Genomic DNA, 23,432 nt, shown 5'->3' with positions numbered 1-23,432 from the left:
CTATCTCACTTTTACGCGATACATGTCGGTCAGCCGTGCGATACACAATGACGGAAAACTCCCGCGCGATGCGATGCGAACTTACAGTACGAACTTGGCAACAGTGACCACACGAGAGAAAATCAATAGGGCCTTTTAACCCTCTCCTCTATGAAATGGAAAAAACGCCGCCGACGAGTGTCAGAATCGAGTTTGGTCGTTTATTGTTTATCGGTTAATTGTTAGGATCTCCTTTTTTTTTTAATCAAAGAGATGCGCTACGCTCGCGTGTGAAAGAGAATAGCACTAGTAATCGCGTATATAAACGAAGCTTATTGATTTACATCCACTGTTTCAATATACGTGTCGAGTATGAAAAGCATAATAGAATCCGTCTATAACAAACGATGTAATGAAGTTCTCACTATCGGTTAATTGAAATGATACTCTCGAAAGTGTGAGATCCATGTAGCTGCCTTTAAGCAGCGAAAATTACTGTAAATTCGTTCATTCTTACGGTATCACGGTTGAGAGAAAAAGAAAAGTGGATTTAAAGTTAATCGTATTATAACGGCGGGATAATTGAACAATATTACCCGGATAGACTAGGATCGGCGATGTAACAAGCGCGTAATAATTTAAGATAAGATCATCTATGCATGCTACATTAAATACCATTAAATACCAGAGTTTACATTTACGCGCCAAGAGCGATACTCGGGGGATGAGAGGCGCCAGTTCTCCGCTCGTTGATAATAGCGCGATCAAGCGTGTCACATGTTTTCCGCGTTAACAGCGAGAAAGTGTCAATAAAAGCGTAATTTAAGCGAGATGCAAGGTTAACGCTCTGCTAACTTGATAGGCAGGGCCGTTATACTAATCGATGTGAGAAAACCGTGGCGAGGAAACGAGGGTGTGGCGTTAATTGGACGTTATCGTTGATTAATCGATGACATTCAGGAGCATGTACGGCGGAAGTACGAATAGACGTGTAACGGAGAACAGGGATTACGATGTGTATGATTATGCGCACACTGCTGTGCTAAAAATATATTTTAAACTGCATAAACGAGAAAGAACATATTTAATATAACATTACGTTTGTATAATGTCATTATACAGACGACATTATATTTTTGAAATTAATTTCTGCACAAAAATATAATTTCAACGAAATGCGTGCTTTTGCGTCATACGCGGCCGCGGAAATAAATATAGATTTAATATACTTCATTTAAGTCTGGTTTATCCAGCAAGAGATAATATCAGCTCTCATATCAGAATCCTTTAACTGAAAGCATCCTTGTGCTCTCAACTCGAGGTATGTGTGTGTAATTTTTAAGAAGTATCGTATCTGATTTTAATATAGCAATATTTTATAATCCTGGCAGAATTTATTCTACCAAAAGGAAATATCATGGCAATTACATTATTATTAGATTATGAGCCGTGTTTTTTATCGGTGAAAAAGTTTTTATCTCATTTTCGCGGCAAACGCAAGCTGCCAGTAACGATTCTCGGAATGTTTATGACGTCTGCTAATTTAGATTGAATTGTCGAGACGCAATTATAAGACCTCGCCTGGCGAGCGATTCAAAATGAGTTTCTCTCTTCGCGTAAGACTGTCGTGAAATTTCAGATTACTCGTGCAAGACATTTTCATTAACGCCGCTATGATTGCTCATAATTACAGTTTACGTCATATACTTGATGAGTTTTTCTTATGTAACTTATTGATTTACCGAATCTCCTACGCACACCTTTTCACACGTAAACGCTTACAATCGCTATATAGAAAAAGAACATCTTTTATGAAGGAATTTTTCTTGCCGTTAAAGCAAGAACTTATTAAAGATAAGAAATAGATGATAAAATGTTGAATTATAAGAGCATTATAAATCGCTAATAATAAAAGGATTTTTGATAACAAAGTTTCAGACACCTTGATAGACTTAAAAATTCCGATTAACTTAAAATAATAAATTATATTTCAACGATTAATTAAAATTTCATTATAACGCTTTATTAGATAATTTATATTTTATATATAAAAAAATCGCAAAAATAATATTTAATTAAATATTCGTTTAAAAAAATTGCCATCAATGACAAATGATAAACTTCTATGTATAAGAATTTCTAGATATAAGAAAAACGGTAAATTTCCGTAGAAAAGATTCATTTTATGACTATCGCATCTGACAACGACAGCGCGTTCAACCTTGTTCACGTGTAATTCATCTGCAGAAACGACGTTTCACGCGCGATTTGTCGGACATGTTCTCGAAGAACCCACTCACGAAAATCAACCTGCGCGACCGCCCCGGTCCGTTCCCGGAGATATAAAGCAGAACATTGTTTTACCAGCAAATCGCGGAACAGTTTTTCTCCCCTCGATTCACGAGCTCAGCCCTTCAACGGCTTAGAAGAGCGCCGCTTGCTTTCTGGCATTTTTTACGATCCGACGCGACAAAACACGTAACCCAGACGTAAAGCTACTGTGTAATCTGGACCTCTTACATCTTTCTCTCTTTCTTTATTCCTATCTTTAATGTTACAGCATTTCTTGTATGCTCTGCACCGTAGTTGAATAAAATATTACATATGTAGATTGGAAAATGATGAAAAAATTGTCATTTTACTTGCCTTCGTAAATTACGAATGTGCTTATCGTAAGAAGATAAGATCTTACGCGTATAAATATTTTAAAATAAATGCGTCGGGAGTTTCTTATTTTATTTAAACAGCATTATTAATTACAAGATATTATAAACTAAGTAAAATAAAATATTTTATGTGAACGGTCAAATGAATAATTTATACATAATATGTATAAATAATATATATTATATAAGTATATATGTATACTTAGGTATACACATTTTTCATAACTTTCCAATATTTCTAACAACTTCTTTCCTTTTGCTTACAGAATCAGTTTTCTGCACGGATTATACGGCATTTAAAGGTAAGTTTTAAGATGATAAAGAAAACAAAATGTTGAATTTTTAAACGTTTAACATTTCAGGGGAATTTAATAATATTGTGTTTAAGAAAACATTTAAGGAAACAAATCGTCGATATAGACGAATCAATATTTGTTTCCGAACACTTAGAAAGGTTATTTAAGGGAATCAGCAAAATTGCAATTAAAAAATTAATCTTTTTAAGGGGATTCTAAAGTGACAGTAATTACTGGCAGTGTTTTCTTTGAAGATAAATTAAAAGGGAATATTAATTCATAAAAATTGCGCAAAACTGATTGAAAATATTAAATTTGTCTTTCGCGATACACGTTATGTTCGATTCAGAATTTTAAGATTAGAAAAACCTAACCGAAAGATTTTATGCGATAAAACGTTGAGAAATTAGTAAGCGGAAATTTTTCGACGCAAAAACGGACCACGGAAATCATAAAGATCTGCTCTCTAAAGTTTTTGGAGTGAAAATAGAACCATAGAGTGAAATATTGGAGTAAATATTCATTCTAATAGAGTAAAGATTTGCTCCAATAGAGTGAACGTTTCACTCCATGGTTCTATTTTCACTCCAAAAACTTTAGAGAGTGTGTTTGTAGTAATTTATGCGATGCGATTGAACGCATATCAATCGAGATATACAGAAATAATGTGAGATCCAAAAAAAAATAAACTTGCCGCTCTATTGGTACTGCAATATTGTAATTAACAAACAATTATGTTCTTAATATACGAATGTATAGCGAATTTTATATATAACTCTTTGTGTATTCATATATTGTTTCATATATTTTATTCGCTACTCAAATTACTTCTCACATAATATATGAGTAATATATATTATTGCAAAATCAAATAATTTTCCCGAGCAACTAATATAGTTACATTATTATAAAATAATCTCTGTTTCTCTTCTTCAAAATATTTATTGGATCTCACGTTATATTTCTTAACTTCATTCAATATGAAATCAATGTGTCAAAAATATAAAGAAATAGATTAAACGTTGATATGCTCTATTTTGTATGCTCTGCGTTTGCAAAGTGTGCAAATACGTTCTCGAGCAAAGTTGCGCGCAATAAATCGTTAAGATTATTTCAAGATTAAGTATTTGCCAAAATCAGCCATTTTAAGACGACGGATCTATAAGACAAAATAATTTTCTATGGTAACTTATTATCCTAACTTGATATATTATATCAATGTATCGAGATGTTTCCTACATATACATATAATTATCATAGATCCGTTGCCTCAAGAAGGAAATTTATTAAGTAATTACTTTCTCACTCACCGACACCGATGCGCAACGACGAAGTTATCTGCAACGTTGACTACGATGATTCTGTAACACATAAATAGAACAGCAACATTAAAATGCTCTAAACAACTAATACTTGAAAAACTAATTTTGCACAAATAAGAAATAACACTCACCGCAAGGTTGCTTCGTCGGCGCCCGATGCCTCCCCTGGGCCTCCGCCACCTCTCAGGCAGTTCATCAGTTCCATTCAACTTCCTCGACGTGGCACACACTGAGTCATTATTTTCTGTAACATTTGAATAAATAATTTTATTTAAAAAACTGATACTTCATTGAATTTCGTAATTGTCACGGAAGGGAAAGAAAAGCAGAGCAAACGTCCAGTTTTATTAAAATTTTTTTCTGTTTCTTAGTATTTATTGAAACATTGAACTCAAAATGTATTGATATTAAAAATAATGTATTGATTCTAGTAATTTTAAATTTATTCTTCCCTCGTGATATTTTTCCTTGATTGAACTTTCTAAAGATTTTGTCTGCAAAATCTTGACGTGACGTGTTTCAAGATTAAACATTTAGACTAACTTGATCTGGCTCATTCATTTCAAGATAAATGAAACGTTATATTTAATATTCGCAGATCCATTAACTTAAAGATCCTTTTAAGTTAATAGAGAAACACACTCACCGATACAATATGTCTCCGAGACCCAATGTTACTTTCAATGTTGCCTCGTTGCACACACACATGCGCGCGCGCGAAACAACACTCGCGAAAACGCGATCAAACATGAAAATAATTCACGGCTCCGTTATATAAATCACGATACAATGATTCGCATATCGTACCGCACATTTAAAAGCGATAGGAAATTACTCTCAAATTAATGAACCGAGACTCGTCGCGGGATGTATATGAATTTCGAGCATTTCTCGAGCAATAATCATCGTCCGAATAGCAAGTCACGGCAAAATTCACGTTAATTCACAATTCGAATCCCCGTTTCGACATGGATAAATCGCGCAACACTCGCGTTTCACACGACGAGTCGCATGAATTTCGAAAGTCACTTAGGGCCGGTTTTTCCAACCACTTGACAAGCTATTAGTTAAATTATATCTCGATCTTCGCGGACGATTAATTACAATTCGGATCCTCTCCTCGTTTCGATATGAATCGCGCAAGACACTCGCTTCACAACGAGCAACCAGGGGCTCGACTCTTCAATTCATTCGAGGGAGAAACGTATGCGGAAATTCTCTTCTTACAAGAAAGTCGATTGGCTATTCGCCTAGCTTTTAGCGAATCGACACGCAACTTTTCCGAAAGAATAGAACTTTCGCGTACGTATCGCTTGCGAGTGAATTCGAGAATCAAGCCCCAGTGTCTCGACACATCGACGAGTCTCATGAATTTCGAAAGTCGTACAGCGAATCCGATAGTTGATACAGAACGCGGTGTCTTTCCGATACGCGTAATATTCTATTCGTATTTCGTCGTATTTCGAAAAGTAATTATACACGGAGCGACACGCACATCCCGCCTGCTCGCTCGACTGCCGGGACGAGAATGATAGAGCAGCGACCTTACCGCGGTCGCGGCGCGGGGTACGACGCGGCTTGTTTTGTACGTTACAAAAACAAATACCGAGCGAACCAACCGTCTCACCGCCGCGTCACTAATATGGTATGCGAAGTTGTTTACGGAATTAATGATCCGTTCATTCACAGTTCAGTCAGTGCGGATTGTTGTCGCGTAAGTAGAGTGTTCTCGTATGTTCTCGTATGTTCTCGTACTCGTTTGAAAGCTGAAACCCTGGCGCTTTAAAAAGTCCTGCTTATTCTCGGACGATTAATTCGCGAGGCAGCGTTGATTAATTACGAAGAGTGCATTAACTTCGCCCCGAGAAAATTCACTTATCCCTGGAGATCTTGATCGAAATTGCGAGTCGACGTAGCCGCCCAATATCTCTGCGCAAAAACGTTGCAGGTAACTAATCGTGATCTCGTTTGGAAGTTAAGATCTTAAAGTTTCCGACGAGCGTAAGAGATCGCTTACTTCAAGTGATTAGCTGGCGAGATCAATTATAAGAAGAAAATTGATTTTGCGCTCTAAAATGGGTTCGCGTTTCCAAACGGAGGCTTACTTTCGTCAGCGATGAATAATGCACGGAGGGGGATTTTCTTTCAAAATTTACCCTGAAAATCGTGTAATGGGACAACATCTCGGATACCATGCGTGTCTAAAAGATATCTTTAAGACGGCATTAAGTCGTCCTTTAGACATGCACGTCTAAAAAGTGCCTCAAAGATATCTTTAAGACGTCTTTTATACATGCATTGTTATCTGGGATGGCATTTTGAAGATCTTTATGAGAGCTTTCGAAATTTTCGATTAGAGTTACCAAAAACAAAGTGACTGTAACTGTAACTTCGTTACAAGCTACTTTCCAACCCTGCATTTCACTAGTGAGTACAATTACTAGCAAAAAAAGAAACGTATGGTAAAGTTTCGTAGAATTCTTCAAAATGCCACGATTGTCCCACGATTACGCGATTTTCAGGATAAATTTTAAGAGCAAATTCTCTCCGTCTGGAATAAATTGTGAAACGCTTACCTCGCGGTTGCGCCGCCGCCACCCGATGCCTCCCCGGCGCCTTCCTTCCTTACTCCGTTACCGGTTCTTCGTGTCGCCGGCAAATCTGTTGGCGAAAACACGTTGGTTACGCGCGCCGATCACTCGAACGCGACTAGCACACGGCATTTCGCACAACGCACTCGATGTTAATCGCGCGCGACGCGAAACTACACTTCGATCACGTTGTGGCAACGGAGAAAAAGAGCCGCGCGAGATTACGAGCACCTTTGATACCCGGGACGATACGCGAGCGGAGCGTGAACGCCGGCTAAGATGGCGGAGGGACGCGGCGCGCGGCAACTTCACGCGCCTAAAGTGACGCGGCGACGCTACACCTGTTGCGCCTAGCTTCGCGTTTATGCGTTTTTCCCGGGTAATTCAACAAATAATAAAAGCTCCGTAGGACACTCTCGCGTTATCAGCGGCTTATTATTTTATTGTCATTTACTTACTCATTGTAGACCGATATCCGCGATGTACCCACAGAAAAAATTTCCGGATCCAATGCTATTGCACTTCAATGTATCCTACAACGAGATCGATATAGCGTCAATCATATTTATTATAGAGAAAGGAATAGTCTAATCTTAAATGAAAAATTCTAAAATCTAGAATAAAATGATAGTATGTAGCGTCTTTTGTCGAATATCGCGGTGCCAACTTGGTGCGTTGTAAGACGGAGGGAAAATTTATTCTAAACGCAAGAATATACGAACTTACATTTATATAAGTTACTCTTGTCTCAATATAGTCAGCCAATCTTTTTTAATTCGACAGAGGAGAATAAGAATTATTGATTTTATTTTCATATTGTCTCGGCTTTCAAGCTTTCGCGGCTGCTGTCTATATATGCCTTAAATAAATATATATATATCACTTTTTATGCCAGTTTGGTCGATTTTTAAAAGAATTTCCCCGTGTTAATTACCACTGGCGACAATAAACCTCACGCAATTTGGCAAATTATGATGGTTTGTTCAAAGTACTAATTAAAATTAAATATCGCACGCACGGTACCTCGGAAAAAACTACATGTATTGCCATGTTACGTCCTAAGTTAAACGAATTAAAAATGCCAATAATTATCGGCATTTTAAATGTCGTTTAGACAAAGGCGCTTTTCCTTAAAAATTTATATTTTTAACAACGTCAGTGTTTTATTGACAATACCTGGCACTTTTAATAATACAGAAAATTTATTGCGAAAAATATTACCTCGGCCAGTGTTTGAACCTGGACCTTCCTACACTCTAGACGGACGTCTCACCAATTCGACCACTGAAGCAAAGTGCCAGGGTATGGCCAAGAAAACACTGACGTTGTTAATTACCGCTGGCGACTTGGAGATTATTCTGATTAGTTATATTTTTAATTCCAGGGAAATGTCCCGCACTCGGATCTGTTATCTCATTGCTGTCTGTATATTTGTTCTTTTATCACACCGCAAGATTTCCGTCAAAGATCACGACGACATTTCGTTCGAGCTGAGTTCATTCGCAACGGCGATCGTCACCACGTCGTAAGCAACCGAGTGATGATTCGCGCTCGATCGCGTCTGCGGCGTTTATTCGGTAAATACCAAGGGATTATCCGATATATTTTTCGCACGTATCTGGGACATACAAATCGTAGAACGGCGTCTCCGGGATTATGTCCCGAGGGTGACGTCTACGTGTGCGACGAAATTGGCGGCGGTCGATTCGCGCGCGAATTTCTCGACTTCGATTGAATTGCGGGGAAAAATTTCGCGCGCTGTGCTCGCGCGTCGTTGACCATGAACCGAGATGCGACAGATCGTAACGGACGCGCGTAGCTTGTGCATTAGGATATGCAGGGAGGCTGTCGAGCGCGCCCCGAGATTTCAATTTAGAAAATTGCTCGCGACTGTGCCGTTTTCATTAGACTTGATAGACAGAGAACTCTTTGCTGCACATTTTATCTCATAGCAAGCCGGTGACGTAATGTGCAACGCGACAAACGGGGAAACGTTAGTGTAAGGCACCAAATACCGCCTACCCTAACAATTTTTGATCCCTGTGGCCAGAAGAATGGACGAAAAAAATTCTGATAGAAATCTTATTCGTCTCGCACACGGAAAGACCGGCTAAGGCAAATATAACTAAAATTAAAATGTTGCCGTATAAATAGTAGAGGCATCTACATTGTTTTGTGTCGCAACATTCACTAAGTTTGCTGCACAAAACGCATATAGTTGTCTCCACTACTTATCATACCAATGTGGGTATGACAACCACAGATATAGTTGTTTCAAATATTACTATTTATTGGTGTTGCGCCAACCCTAGTTAGACACGTGGTAGCCATATCGGTCTCTCCGTGCAGGCTTAACGTGTGAAAAAATAAAAAAAATCCTGCCAAAACTAACCACATAGCTTTTGAGAAAAATAATAAACGTCGGACTCTCGAAAGAAACCACTGCTAAAATGTCTTTTGTTCGGTCTGCGCGTATCTCCGCAATAATTTCAGTTAGCCAGGCGACATGAAAAGATTGAGTAGCACAGCTCCGCGCCTATTATTAACAGGATCGCTACTTCGTTTTCCGACGATTGTCTAACTGCTTCTAAACCGAACCGTTCGTTCGCATCGCGCACGTGAATGCCGTTACCGGTCTGTCCGCGTTTCATACTTGTCCAACTCTCCTTCCCGCGCCGGCTTGCTCGTCCGATAAGCATTCCGACGTGGCTTTAAAATTAATGGCTTTCAACCACGAAGGTTGACGGCGCTCGCTATTGACATCGCGCACCCGTAAACGAACAGGAAGCCGTGCGACTCGCGTGCGCGCGAAAATAATTAAACTCGAGAACGAATTGCAACGTGCGGTCGATCGATATCTTCCGTCGAGGGCTGCGTTTTTAGAATTATCGAAACTCGGAGCCTTTCCCGAGTGTAGAATCATTTTCAGTAACACTTGCCCATCGTTTTATAATCAGCGATACAAACATAATATTAATTTCCCTTTCTTCCTTTACGAAACGTTCTTCCTTCGCCGGAGACGCGCGGTATTTTTCAAAGAAATCCTGTCCTTTTAATTACAGAAGAGACTCTCTAAAAAGATACAGTTGTTTTTCTCAGTGCCGAGGCAGCGGTACTTTTAGATTATTTACGCTCAATATTTAGGTAACGTTGGCAAAATTAAATAACCAAGTAACGGACATCAGATGGATAACAGAACCGGATACATAAAATCTTTCTCTTTCATCGACCCTCGATTTTTCCTTTATATAAAATTCATTATCGAGCCTTAATTATCGAGTTATTTATTTCTGGAACTTTAAGGTTCGTGGCCGGTGGCGATTTTTATCAAGCTTTATACAAAGGAAAGTTAACTTGAAATTTGTGACACAGAAAGGCCAGAGACTCTCGCGGGAAGTCCCGAATAACTGCACACGTTAAAAGCTATGAATTATTTTCCCGATTGCGAGAAACAACCACGGTAATTCGATTTAACTAGGCGTTCGCTTCTCAGCGGAACGCGAGCTATCGATATTCGCGGGCTCTCAGTGTGACTAATGGTTCGAACCACTTGTTGAAAGCGAATTCATCCGAAATGCTTGCATTTCGACAAGATCTTTGACTCACATCCATACTTTTCAAACGGGTGAGTGATTACGGCCCTTCCGTCGCCTCGAGTGTCCATCAATCTAGTTTGCAAAGCTATAAATGAACTGTGAGATTAATAATAAAAATGTCCGCACTTCACGCATTTCTTTAAATATTAATTACTTATCGTTCAAGCATTACTGCGATTATTAGTGATTTTAATTTGTAAATACTTTTAGAAAAATTTCTATTTCATACAAATATCTATATGCATAGTTACTTTGTATTTGTAAAATTATCAAAATAATTTTTACCAATACAAATTGATATTTATCTGTGATGGAAAATATTATTTAACGAGAACTGGACCTTTATACAAGCAGGTTACTGCCGTTTCATTTAAAATTTGGCCAACCTGTTTTCTTTAGCTAATTAAAAAAAGAACTTCCTTTTATTCAAAGAGTCGTACGTTGAACGAACCTCGCCGATACGCGAACAAATATTTCACTTTAATCGAGGCAAGCGCACTTTTGGGGGAAAGCGGCGAGAATCGTGGAAATAAAATTTTTGCGATGGATCGTATGAAGGAGCAAATTGAAGCGCCACAAGCAACGAACAAACAAGCTGCCGGGCCGATTGTTTGCAAATGGTGATCGAAAAACGATTCGGTTAGTAGCTTACGCGCGCATAGCAGTTTCGTGTCCAACGTAATTTACATAACTACGTTAACACTTACAATGAATCTTACGTTGGCCGTTCGAAGTCAGCAAATGCAAAGCTATTGACTATTAGATCTACTTTTTCTCTTTTCAAAAATAAAAGTTAGGACCCAAAAGTGTTGCCAATAGAAAGCTTTCCCGATACTCTGTTTCAATGCAGCATATTACGTTTCTAAAGAATAATACAAAAATAAAGAAGTTACAAAAAAAGTAATAAAAAACGGGGTTCAAATCTCTATAAAAAAAGATCTCTACGAAAATCTAGGTCGTAAAGTTAAAAAAAAAAGAATAAAGCTTTCTCCGGAGAAAATTATCGCGGAATGGGCTCTATTCTTCCCTTCTCTCGTATTTGAAAATAAAATTTTCTATCCGAGGTGAAATGCACAGCTCTTGTCGCCGCATACACGACCTTTTATGTAGTAATAAATAATAAGGTAACTGTCGCGCGCGTTTCTTCTTTCCGCCCGTGACGAGATAAAGCTGCCTGATATCCCAACTGCCGTGAACGAGAATAGACGACGGATATGCCGACGACAACTTTGCGGTGTATTTTATAGGGGCTGTTATATCCCGCGGAGCACCACTCGTCGTGCGTCGCGTGTTTATCCCACCGCGTTGTTCTAAACACGGTCTTCTCAGCTACAGAAATATGCTCTCTCGAAATAAAATATTACTGTACTTTTCTGCTGTCGTTTACCGCACAGTATCGTGATTGCGTAACCCTACGAGAGCAGCAAGAGAGATCGCTTTATTAATTTAGTAAAATTGTATTATTTATAAGGATGTACCTAATGTTGGATTATATCCTTTTTCATCCTTTCCCCCCCTCCCCGATTTCGACTTCCTTTCTTCTTCATTGTTTTTTCTTCTTCTTTTTACTGGTATTCAATTAGCGTCGAATAAGGGCTGTAAAATAGTTAAACATTCGACCCTGCGATTGCGTTTCTACAGAAAACACGCCTGGGACGCGCTTCTAACAATCGCCCAACCGCGAAAAATAGTTGTCAAGTATTTAAGAAGCCTTCAGGCATGATCGAGAACCACTCGACCCTTTACCAAAGGGCTTCGTCTAACACTTTTTTCGAGGACTCGACTGCAAAACTTTTCCAAGAGGCGATAATCATAATCGAAATGTGCTGCGAGGGCCGATTGGCAAATTGTTTTTACCTCTTGCGCGTTTTTTCGTATGTTTAAGTACACAATGTCTACACGGAAAGACCGGCTAGGGCAAAAATAACTAAAAATAACTAAAATTAATAATAAAATTTCAAATTTCATTCGACTACAGCTGGCCACATCTGTTAATTAAAGTCGAAAAACAGACGCGAGAATGTCATCTGTATTCTGTTATTGCGACAAATATTACCACATGCCTCAGTGGTCGAATTGGTGAGACGCCCACCTAGAGAGTAAGGGAGGTCCGGGTTTCAAACCTTTGGCTGAGGTAATATTTTTCGCAATAAATTTTCTGCATTAACCGATAAATTAACAAATATGACCAGCTGTGGTCGAATGAGGTTTGGAATTTTATTATTATACTAGCACTTTGAAGAAACTAATCTGTAAAATTAATAGAACTAAAAATAATTGAAAATGTTGCCGTATAAATAGTATTTACATTGTTTTGTGTTGCAACATTCACTAAGTTTGCTGCACAAAACGCATATAGTTGTCGCTACCACTTATCATACCAATGTGGATATGACAATCTCAGGTATAGCTGTCCAAAATATTACTATTTATTGGGGTTGTGCCAACCCTAATTAGATATGTGGTAACTATATCGGTCTCTCCGTGTATAAATGAATATTTCATTTTTCACTGTGTTCATCAAACGTAAAACCGCATAAAAACCGAAAAGGAGGAATCAGGATTTTTTAATACCCGCTAACACGCGCGCGCACTGATTATCGAAATACGCATAATCCAATTATTCGAAAAACTAAATATTAATGAGTGCATGAAAATTACGTTAATTCTCAAATTAATATTATATATGTATACTTAAGTAAATTAACTGTAGCAATAATTAATAATTACCGCTACAATTATACACCGTGGTGTTCTACTTTAACATACATTTTAAAAAACGCTTGACTTCTTTTACACGTTATATCTATGTATATCGAGTCACTTTTTATATATCGCATAATCAATATCGCTCGAAAGACGCTTCTGGAGTTTCTATTTTGAAATTCAACGCGGTTTTCAAAGCGCCACCCTGTGCGAAGCGCAAATTCGCTTTCTCGATTAAAGCTTTGACGAGGCGCCGCCGACGTGCGAAATCGCCAGCCGAAGTTACGTCGGGCATCGAAAGGAGGAACCTCATTTGTGTCCGTGGGGAGGCCTCGTCGAGGACCCCTGACCCGGTTTCGCCGCGTCCGTATCTTTGAATCGGCGCTGGAGGGCTCCCTCCCACAGCGGTAGGATCCACCGTCGCGTGTGGAGAGCGTTAGGCCTCGGTCGAACTCGCAAACAAGCTCGCAACCACTTTTGGCAAATCTGCGCCACCCCGTCGCGAATTCGTGCTACGAATTCTCGCCGCTACCGCTCTAGGAATTGCCTCTTGTCTCTCAAGGCGAAGTCAAACATATTTCAAGAACGTAATAAAACCGTGAGACGAGCCGTGATTGCACAAGTATCGTGATATAGAGTCGGCTGTCTCTTGAATGATCGCAAGAAATTAGGACGTGATTCTACAAGCATTTCAGAATACCAATTGCATTATATAATCGATAAATGAAACGTTAAGGTCACAAAAGAGACTAGATTTTAAACAAAATGAAAAGGCTCTAAAGAAGTCAAGAATAATTTAAATAAATGAATCTTATCGTGTGGCTATTTTTTAAATAATATTTTGCTGTTATACCGTGCATGCCATTCGATTTGTAACTTATAACACATATATAAAATACCATTCGTATAACCGTATTCGTTATAAAGCCGTGTCAACGTATTCCGATGATTAATTGATATAGCAAATCGATGATATAAATTAAGTAATATAAAATCAATAAATACAGAGATAAATGGGCTATGAAAGATTGAAGTGACACAGCACTGACCCATAATATTTTCATAAATTAATATTTTGAACGCGCAACTCTGTGAGCTTTGTATTTGCACCTCTTCATGCAAAACGAGTCAACGTATTATTATACACATTTCAAAGTTAAATATTAAATTTTGCAGCCCACACATCTCAAAGCAATGGATCTACGAGATGTTACATATGTTTATGATATTCACAAATCCATCGCTCTAGATTAAATTAAAGGGCAACTCACTAATAAGATGCGGCAGCAGCACCAGCTTCGTCCCAATCATTACACGATGTCTGCTAGGCTTTCTTCCTGTCGCTTTCGTCCCTCAAGTCTTTCGTTGCGATGACACAAGCGAAAAGGCGGTTTAGCGTATTTGTATGCGTGTTAATCACTCGATACCGATCTGAAATATTTAACATTTCGTTATATTTCGTGAAAAAGTTCTACGCTTGGCGTTTCGAATTATTTTCGACGCATGGATTATTATCGTACGCTAAGTATCTCACATATACATTTGTTCAAGGAAGAAGTTTGGCTCGTAGGTATGATATATCAATCGAAAATGTATTTACATGTTAAATTGAAGTTTGCTCTTCCGATATCAATCGTATGCAATTTTATGAAATGAATTAATAATTATTTCAAGGTCACACAAAGATTTTCGTACTTGAATCATTCCCGTAATTCACTTGAATTAACTATGCGTTTCTTAATATAAAAAATAACCGTGTTGTGTTTAAACTGGTGAGTTTAAAACGATAAGAGATTTGTTCAAATTCAAGAAGTAATTGGCGCTCGAATTTTATAACGAAATGGTAGTTTAATAATGATAATAATGCTTATCTCCTACCATTTCGACTTCTAACCACGGTTTTCACCAATGTCGTTTAACTTTGATCTTAGTTTAAATCATCTTTTGTCTCTTTCTAAAGGGGCAATTAGAAAGACACCAAGGATGAATTAAACTAAGAACAAAGTTAAACGACGTTGGTGAAAGCGGGCATAAGTCGAATGTGAAATAATTATCAGAACAATTACAATTTTATAAAACACGATTTGCAACTCCGTGCAAATTATTTGTTTTTCTACTGGGAAAGTGTCAAATAAAATCGTATAATGACATTTTGTTAGATTTACCGTTTATTGAAAAAGTGCGTGAGAAAATGGAAAAGTGATTTAATAAACTTTTTCGTATAAAATCTCATGGATTTTTTTGCGGTACGCGTCAGTAGCGAGAAATATTGTTCAGTGACATTTAGCGGTAATTTGATGTGAAAAAGTCGAAGTTCAAGTATCGCGATTTATTTATTCATTTTTATGGACTTGCTATCGTTTATTTTGTACGATTATTAAATGCGAATTTATTCTTATCATTAAAACAATTTCAACCATTAGAAAAATAATTAAGTAACAAATAATCAGTATTATTAGTTTCATTAATATTATTAATTAACGTTGTTACGATTTTGAAGAAATTAATTTTTTTAAGTCGTTTTTAATATACAGAGGAAATTGATTGAGACCAAATCGCGCACAGAATAACAAGGTAATAAATACGAATAAATATAAATGAAGAGTGTTTCATGATAAAAGATCTTTCGATGAACATTTTACTTTAGCTGCAATATCTACAAACTTTGTAATATTCAATATTAAAAGCGATGGTGAGTAAAACTTGAGCTAAAATTCCGTAAAAAAAAGTGCATTTGACTTTAAATGAGCGATAAGGTTTTGTTACTTGACTGTTTTCCAGCGGCATAGTTTGAGAAAAGTCATTTATTTACAATCAGTTAATCAACAAATAACTCGAAAATTAATGGTACTTCGACGTTTCCGTTAAAAAATAAATAGATGGATCGAGGGAGAGAGAGAGAGAGAAAGCTAGATTAATGAAAAATCCTATCATTAAAATTAAAGACGATGTAGTACTGAGATAGCCTATATTTTATACTTCGAGTTTAATTATACAATGACACGCGATAATATCGTAAAAATAACGCTGAAAAATACAATAATTAACAGCCCTCGTTTGTTATCTTAAAAGTGCTTAACATAAACGAGATATGAGCGCGCAGAATGAACGGACTGTATTGGGAAAATTTTCAAGAGATGCCAAACAATGTGACAAAGCGAGCTCTTTTAAAGAAGCCTCGTCATGAAGGTGAAACAATGGAAAGAGAAGTCGGACGTATTTTTACCGTACCTACAACGTCATTACTGTCGGAATTATAACTTATTTATACGATGCGTATATCTAACATTTTTTTAAATATCGTGAAAGAAAAGTTCTCTATCAATTCCCTATAAAAAGAGATGAAGGTTTTAATTGTGCAAATTAATCCTAAATCCATATTTTGCTAAGACCGAAAATATGTATTACAAAACTACGAATGGCTTAATGAACTCACAAACAAGTAATCTACTGTTCAGAAATGTACAAATTGGGGCTCTGCAGAAACAAGGTCTTATATTGAAATCAAATTACGGGCTCGTTTAAGAGTTCGAATGTAAACGCAATTAAGTTCGCCAATAAAACAGCAAAGTGATTGCATTTAACGCGTTCACCGTTACAACACGGCAAGGTGAATGTTATGTTAACCATGTACAATTTTTAAGAGCAACGAGACGTAAATCTAATATTCTCGTGCACTTACGACGCGAATCATTTTCGCCATTTAATGAATAACATTTTACGAGCTATTTTACCGTCGAAAAAGTCTCTCGAGGGGGTTACTGTAACCGCGCTGTTTTCATGGTGCTGTAATGTCAGTGAGGAAAAAAAGTCTTGTAAACTATAACGATCCTCCCCAAACGACAGCCCCAATCTCGCTCGGTGTAGCATTACGGATAACGGGTAACGCTGGATTAACACGGCGGGAAACTCGAGGCGGGCACCTTCGAGCCTTTCTCTCTCGTGGAGAGATCCACGTGAAACGTAATAAACTCGCAACGTGGTATCCACCGGTGACGGAATTGCGCGTTTCCAGAGGGAGGCGAGGTAAACGGGAAAGAGAGGGAACCGAGACTCCCTTTCTTCTTAAAGCGGATCTGTCTTTTGCATGTGCGTGTCGAGGTACATAAGCGGATGGCGATCTCATTTAGCGCGTCATTCGCTAACCATCACATATGGCTAACGAGATGAGAGAGAGAGAATGTTTAAAGCAAGCCGTTGAATACCTCGGATCTCGTGCTGGATACCGCGCGGAAGTAGTCAGCATACTTATGTCTCCGACGCAACAAATGATACAGAAAATTACGAACTCTACGGTACTTACACAGAATATTGATTTTTTTAACTGCATTTTACCGTATCTTTTGTTATGTCTTCGGTTTAAAAAATTATAGCTTGTTTTATATTTGACTCTCAAAATGTTACGCATTTGACAAAACTTTGCTGAGCAAATCCTGACAAATATCTGGCAGGTTTCCTTTAACCAGCGTATTCTTCTAACTCAACGTGAATTATGCATCAGTGAACCCCCAGCTGATGCAAACTCGAAAAGAGCGACGAGAAAAAAGGCGACGGTTTCGTAACAATGGCCGTACACGTCCGCGAGTACTTGGTATCAGCCGTAATTTCCGTTGCACCGGCAAAGAAACGAAGGGAAACGAGAAAATCATTAGAAAGAGATGGAACGCCGAGTTCTTCCGTAAAAATGTAAAAGACAACTCGTGCACATTTTCCTGGGCATACGGGAATTTCTCTTTTTCCCTCTCTTATCTTCCTCTCCCCTCTGTCGCCACACTGTTCGCCAGGATTTACAGCACTCGCTGGTGGAAACGACTATCGAGGCTTCTGTACGCGCACGTGACGAAAAGCCGAAGCGGCGTGTTCCAGGCGTGCTGCGAATGGGGCGATAGTGTAATCTCGCTCGATCCAGGTTACCTTAGCGACGTGACAAAGCATCGCCATGTGTATACGCGGCGTATTAAACAAAGGAGGAAACGAAATTGCACCGGGAATTGCGTCGCGTCAGTCAGCCGTTCCCGAACGAGCGCGCGAGCATTCAATCGGATCAATCCAGGAAAACGCGAAAATCGCTCTGATTTTACTCCCCCCCCCCCATCCAATGCAATCGCAAAGTATTGTCAGATTGGTCCGCAAATTCGCGCGTATTCTCGAGGGATTTTCAAAAAACAAGACAGAGCACGGTTGTTCTTCCCGTCGATGGACTTTCGCTATCAATTGTCTTGATATCTCATTGTTTCCGATATGCCGTTAATGTCGGGCACTGCCCGCGATGTTCGCAATAAGTACGCATAAAGTTACGGATTGGTCTGATGCGATCCATTAAAGCTACAGATGTGCTCGTTCCATTCGCAAATTTCGCGTTCGTTATTACAAATGAATTTATCCGATTAATAAAGGGGAGAGTTCAACGAATACAACACAATAGAGTGCTGAGTAACAATCAAGCATGACAAGCTGGATCTGATAGTAAACCATTCACCTCTGGCTGTTACTTGCTCGTCTTTTCTTCCGGATAAAGAGCAATATTTTAACATTTCTGCTTGATTTACAATACGTACGGCGCGCCGTACGAATATACAATCGAATCGACCGATTGAAAAAGCATGGAGAAAAATTAATCCAGTAGCGTTAAAATCAAAGATCACACACTGAAAGAATATAAGTAAAAAACAAAAGATATAATATTACAGTTCCAGATACTATCTTGGGTTACAATTTCCATCTTCGATAATTATATCTTACCTACTTTTCAATAACGAGCGCGCGTTCGTTATTAAAGCCGTCACGTTATTAAACCCCGCTGCAAAACATATACGATTTTAAAATGCCGCAAGATTATTTCTTATCACGCAGCTGTCGCCGATAATGTTAAGGGAAACGTCTCGGGCACACGACGATCGTCAATCACTGGCTACCCTGTTTCGGGTAAATCATTAACGAAGATGACGGGGGACTAATGTAACCGATATGTACATACCCTCGAAAATAACGACGTGTCCCACCGGTCGATGGACTGTTCTTTATCGACATTTTTTTACATTATGGAAGATACGAGGGGATGAAAGGTGCCGATTTTATTCACTCTCCGTGTTTTCGGACGTATCCGTCCGCATTTTCGCGCGAGAGATTGACGCGCTTCCATGGCACGTGGAAACGCGCACGCATTCCACGTCGCACCCCATCAGTCACTATTCATTCTATAATACAATGAGGGATTCGTATGCGCTCCCTGCATCTCGCCCTTGTCAGTCAACGGGTGCGTTTGTGTGAGAAGGATATTTCTCGCGTGAGTATCTAAGAAAGTGGGTTAATCGTGAATAGAAGGTGTTTCCCCTTAGATCACTAACGATATACCCGTAATGCACAGAAATCAGAGCGTGCAGTTAAGTCAAAACCGATTCGCTAATGACGGTCCTTTTCATTCGCCTTTAATTAAACTCGAAACTTCACCTTCTGCGAAATATTTTTAATGCTCTTGTACTGATAGTGTTACCATTAGCGGTTACAATTAAAAAAACGATATCGGAAAAAGATATTCATTAAAATTCCGCAAATAATCGGTGTATGCATCCAAGGGAAATGCAACATGATATCTAAATTTTAATCGAATAAACTATTTAGCGAGCCACTCACATAACGTTCGCAACCTCATGTAAGTTAATTTATTTCGGCAGTTTTGTTAATAGAAAATTGACTCTAAATTGCGCAGGAAATTTGCAAGCGAAATTTTCCGAGAATATCGCGCAACATCTTGAATATCAAGCCTTATAAAAGCTCAATAATTATCAGTTATTAATACCTGCGCTGAAGTGTAGGGTATGTTCACGATCGAGAGTACCCAGAATGTCCAAAGAGAAGACTTGCGGAGGGAAGACATAGCGAAGCGTCAGCGATATTTGAAGGACGAGCGAAAATAAGAGGCCCAGGGTCGACGCCACCGAAGGATCTCGATTTTATGGAATTTTCCCAAGAAAACGACAAGGTCCCGACGAAGAGATAGTAGGAACAGAACGAGAGAAAACTACCGTGACGACTCACTGAAGAGAGCTCGGGGAGGATACCTGTGTCATTATTCAAACCCTCCCGGTCACCCTCGGAGGGCGAATGCGCCAAGTGAGCGGATATATCGTAAGACTCGTAAATTCCGAGAATATCAAGTAAAATCCCAACGCCCGTCCTCACGAATCTACCCTCTTTGCCACGTGGCAAGAAAAATTGGGAGCTATCTCCGGACCTGACGAGGGACGCTGTCCCCTTCTCGGCAACGAAACGTCGCAACGGCAGGATTTAGCCTGCCTCATTGGACCACCGAATTCTCTGCGCAGTGTCATTGTGTCCGAGGAGTGTAACATTAATGTTACGTTAGCACCTAATTTTTTATCTCACACCCAATTACGTAACCCACCTGTGACCTTCTCGTTGCTCAATCTGTCAGATTGCCTCTGGATGCCGGATTTTTGGTAAATTACGCGGCTACATAAAATATGAAGTCATTAAAAATTCTCTTTACTGCAGTTTAAAAAGAAGATACGCGTTGTAATTAACGTTCTATTGCTTTTGCGCAATTCGTATCGTTTCTTTATATTATTAAAGTAATTTATATATATTCAATTTTTACCGATGCATCATTACTCGTATTTCTTTTATGATAATTTGTGAAAATTATGTTAATGAACTTTTTCAATTATTTGTGTTTGATATAATAAAGGGAGTCTGATTGATAAGTGGACTGCAGAATTAACAAATCAGTCAAACACGTGATTATTAAAGAAAAACCTTAGCATTATTGAAAAATACTTTTGGAAATATCAATATCTTTTTACAAATTCAATAATTAGTGAATTCTCAATTGTATTGTTTTATTAGCGGGTGTTAATGAAGAGTACGAAAAAGAGGAGGAAAAGAAGGATCTAATAATAGTACTAAAATTTCTCATAACATTTTGTGCGTAACGCCTGACTATGATGATATATTATTAGCAATTGTTATGCAATTAATTTGAAGCAGTCGTTTACGTATAACGCGCTGGGAATATTGCTTTTGTATAGTGAATATTCGCCGAGAGTCGCTGCTAATAATTAGCCGCTCCTAATTAAGCGATCGTTCGGCTACGGAGAGCTCGACAAAATAACACCTGACACAAGCATGATATATTTTTTAATATTAATGAACTATTCGGAAATATTCTGAATCAGAAATCTATGAAATCGAATTGCATTTTAGCGTCATATATAATATTGATTTTAATATAAAGAAACTAATTTCTATTTGTGCATATTTTTCGATGTTGACTACGACGTCGTAAGCGGCTATTGATTTCTTCCGTTCTAACTTTTAATGAAATGCGTTATTGAAAAATAGCATAGTTGCAGGATGACTGATTTTTGTATAATTAATAAATAGAGATTGCTAATCAGAACTTTTAATTAACGTCATGTTTTAGATTAAAAAGTAATTTAGTAAATGCTCTACTTCACTAATGACATTCTGATATAATTAGAGCATAAATAATTATGACATATAACTTTTAATGGCTGATAAAAGCTATTTTTAGTATCTTTCTCTTATATCGTTTGCTATATTATACATATATATATATAATTTTTAGAATTATATTATATTTATACGATTTTCTATCGTCAATTACTGCACATTATTCTTCTAATAATCGTAGAATGTAGAAACGACACGTCGACTTTTGTTTTCCTAATTACGAAAATATCGATTATCATGAACCCGAATATAGTATCAATAATAAATTGCATCTTCGCAAAGCAGAACATTTCGTTTTCTGTCGCATGCTGACGAACTTTTGGAGAACAGGTTGCAGCTGCTTATGACATCATATATGCCATGTCTGACCGGGTTCCATGGCCCGTCACACGTGCATGTTCACCGGCAGGCCGGCATATTCAGTACGTGTGTCGGTGCCAAGGACCGATCTTGCGTGAAACGATCAAAGGCGCGACAACCACGTGCGACCGAACCGGGGCCGTTTATCTATTTCTACGTCGAGCGGAGAGTTCGCCACCGTAAACGGAGTTCGTCACCGCGTAATGTCCTTCTGTCGCGAAGCCCTCTTTTTGCCCACCGTCCCCTTGTCATCGTACCCGAAAGATCTCAAAGCTCATTTATTGGGAAAGTTGCCGTGCCTCGAACCTTTTGGCTCGCTCGACGAATTATCAAAGCGACAGGCGCGTCATCGCTCTTCTTTGCCGCCTCCGTCCGACACGGGCATATGTACGGAAATTTAATTTCATCTTGTAACTCTGGAGCATTTCTCTCGTCACGGAGATATGAGAACATTATTTTTATTATTTCTAACGCTATCTTAAGAAAAATGAAATTGCAAGATTAAAATATGGTCGATCTGGAAATGGACAGGGATAGAAAATACGAATGAGAAACGAAGGAACGTTAATGACAACGATGTCTTTGAAAAATGCATATACATGTAGTACTTGAGATGACATCCTTAGCTCAATTTCAACTTCTCGTGCTCTGATTTTCCCGTTAAAAACAATGCGACGAAAAATGCTCGCGCATTTCCTTGACACAAAAATATGTAAAAGAAGACAGGATGGGGATGAGGCGTTATGGTAGATAAGACTTGCCTTTGTAGAATCGCGTGCTTTTCGGGAGAGTGCTTCCGGAATGAAGTGAAGTTATGAAAGACTGCCAGGCGAACATTCCATTGTTTCTATCGAAAAGAGCTTGATGGTATGAAGAATTTTGCATGCTCACGTTGCATCAGGTTTCAATCAAATTTATTGACTATCTAAATTAAATAAATATCTGTTTGATAAAATCTATATTTATTTAATATTACGAAACAGATATCTGTATTTTAAAGCCCCTTCAAAGAGTTGCAGCAAATTTTAATAATTATGTATAATAATATTAAACAGAAACTCTTTTCTTAACTTTAACACAGAAAGATTGGTTATTTCAATGGTGATAATTTTTGCGTATAGACTGTTCAAAATTATTCTACTGGTAAAATTATGCCTTGGTTATTAATATAATTTTTATGTTAAAAATCAATCCACTTGGCTTGAAAAATCAACAAATTGCTAATTTTGTACACTTCGTTATTTAAAGAAATTATTGTGTTATACATAAAAATATAGAAAATGTTATTTGTTAGAATCTAAAAAATTAGCCTCAGGGTCTCTCTATCTTAACTTGAAAAGGAATACTCGTATAACAGATATAGATTGAGTATGATTCTCTGTAATTGTAGTGTAAATATGTTCTTTGCTAGGAAATATAAGAA

General features: G+C 38.1%; 1 protein-coding gene across 3 annotated transcripts in view; it reads left to right on the top strand.

Annotated features, from left to right (window-relative positions):
* Nucleotides 1-23,432, top strand: part of LOC105569989 (GTP-binding protein Di-Ras2) — a 76,851-nt gene that overhangs the window by 17,652 nt on the left and 35,767 nt on the right. For all 3 annotated transcript variants that reach the window (XM_012026887.1, XM_012026889.1, XM_012026888.1), the window contains exon 2: nucleotides 2,912-2,947. The gene's annotated coding sequence lies outside the window, so the exon portion shown is untranslated. The remainder of the gene's footprint in view (nucleotides 1-2,911; nucleotides 2,948-23,432) is intronic.

This window comes from Vollenhovia emeryi, unplaced genomic scaffold (assembly GCF_000949405.1).
Source record: "Vollenhovia emeryi isolate VEMERY1.0 unplaced genomic scaffold, V.emery_V1.0 DF939122.1, whole genome shotgun sequence".
In the NCBI taxonomy this organism is placed as follows: domain Eukaryota; kingdom Metazoa; phylum Arthropoda; class Insecta; order Hymenoptera; family Formicidae; genus Vollenhovia; species Vollenhovia emeryi.
This window is presented reverse-complemented; position numbering and strand designations above follow the sequence as displayed.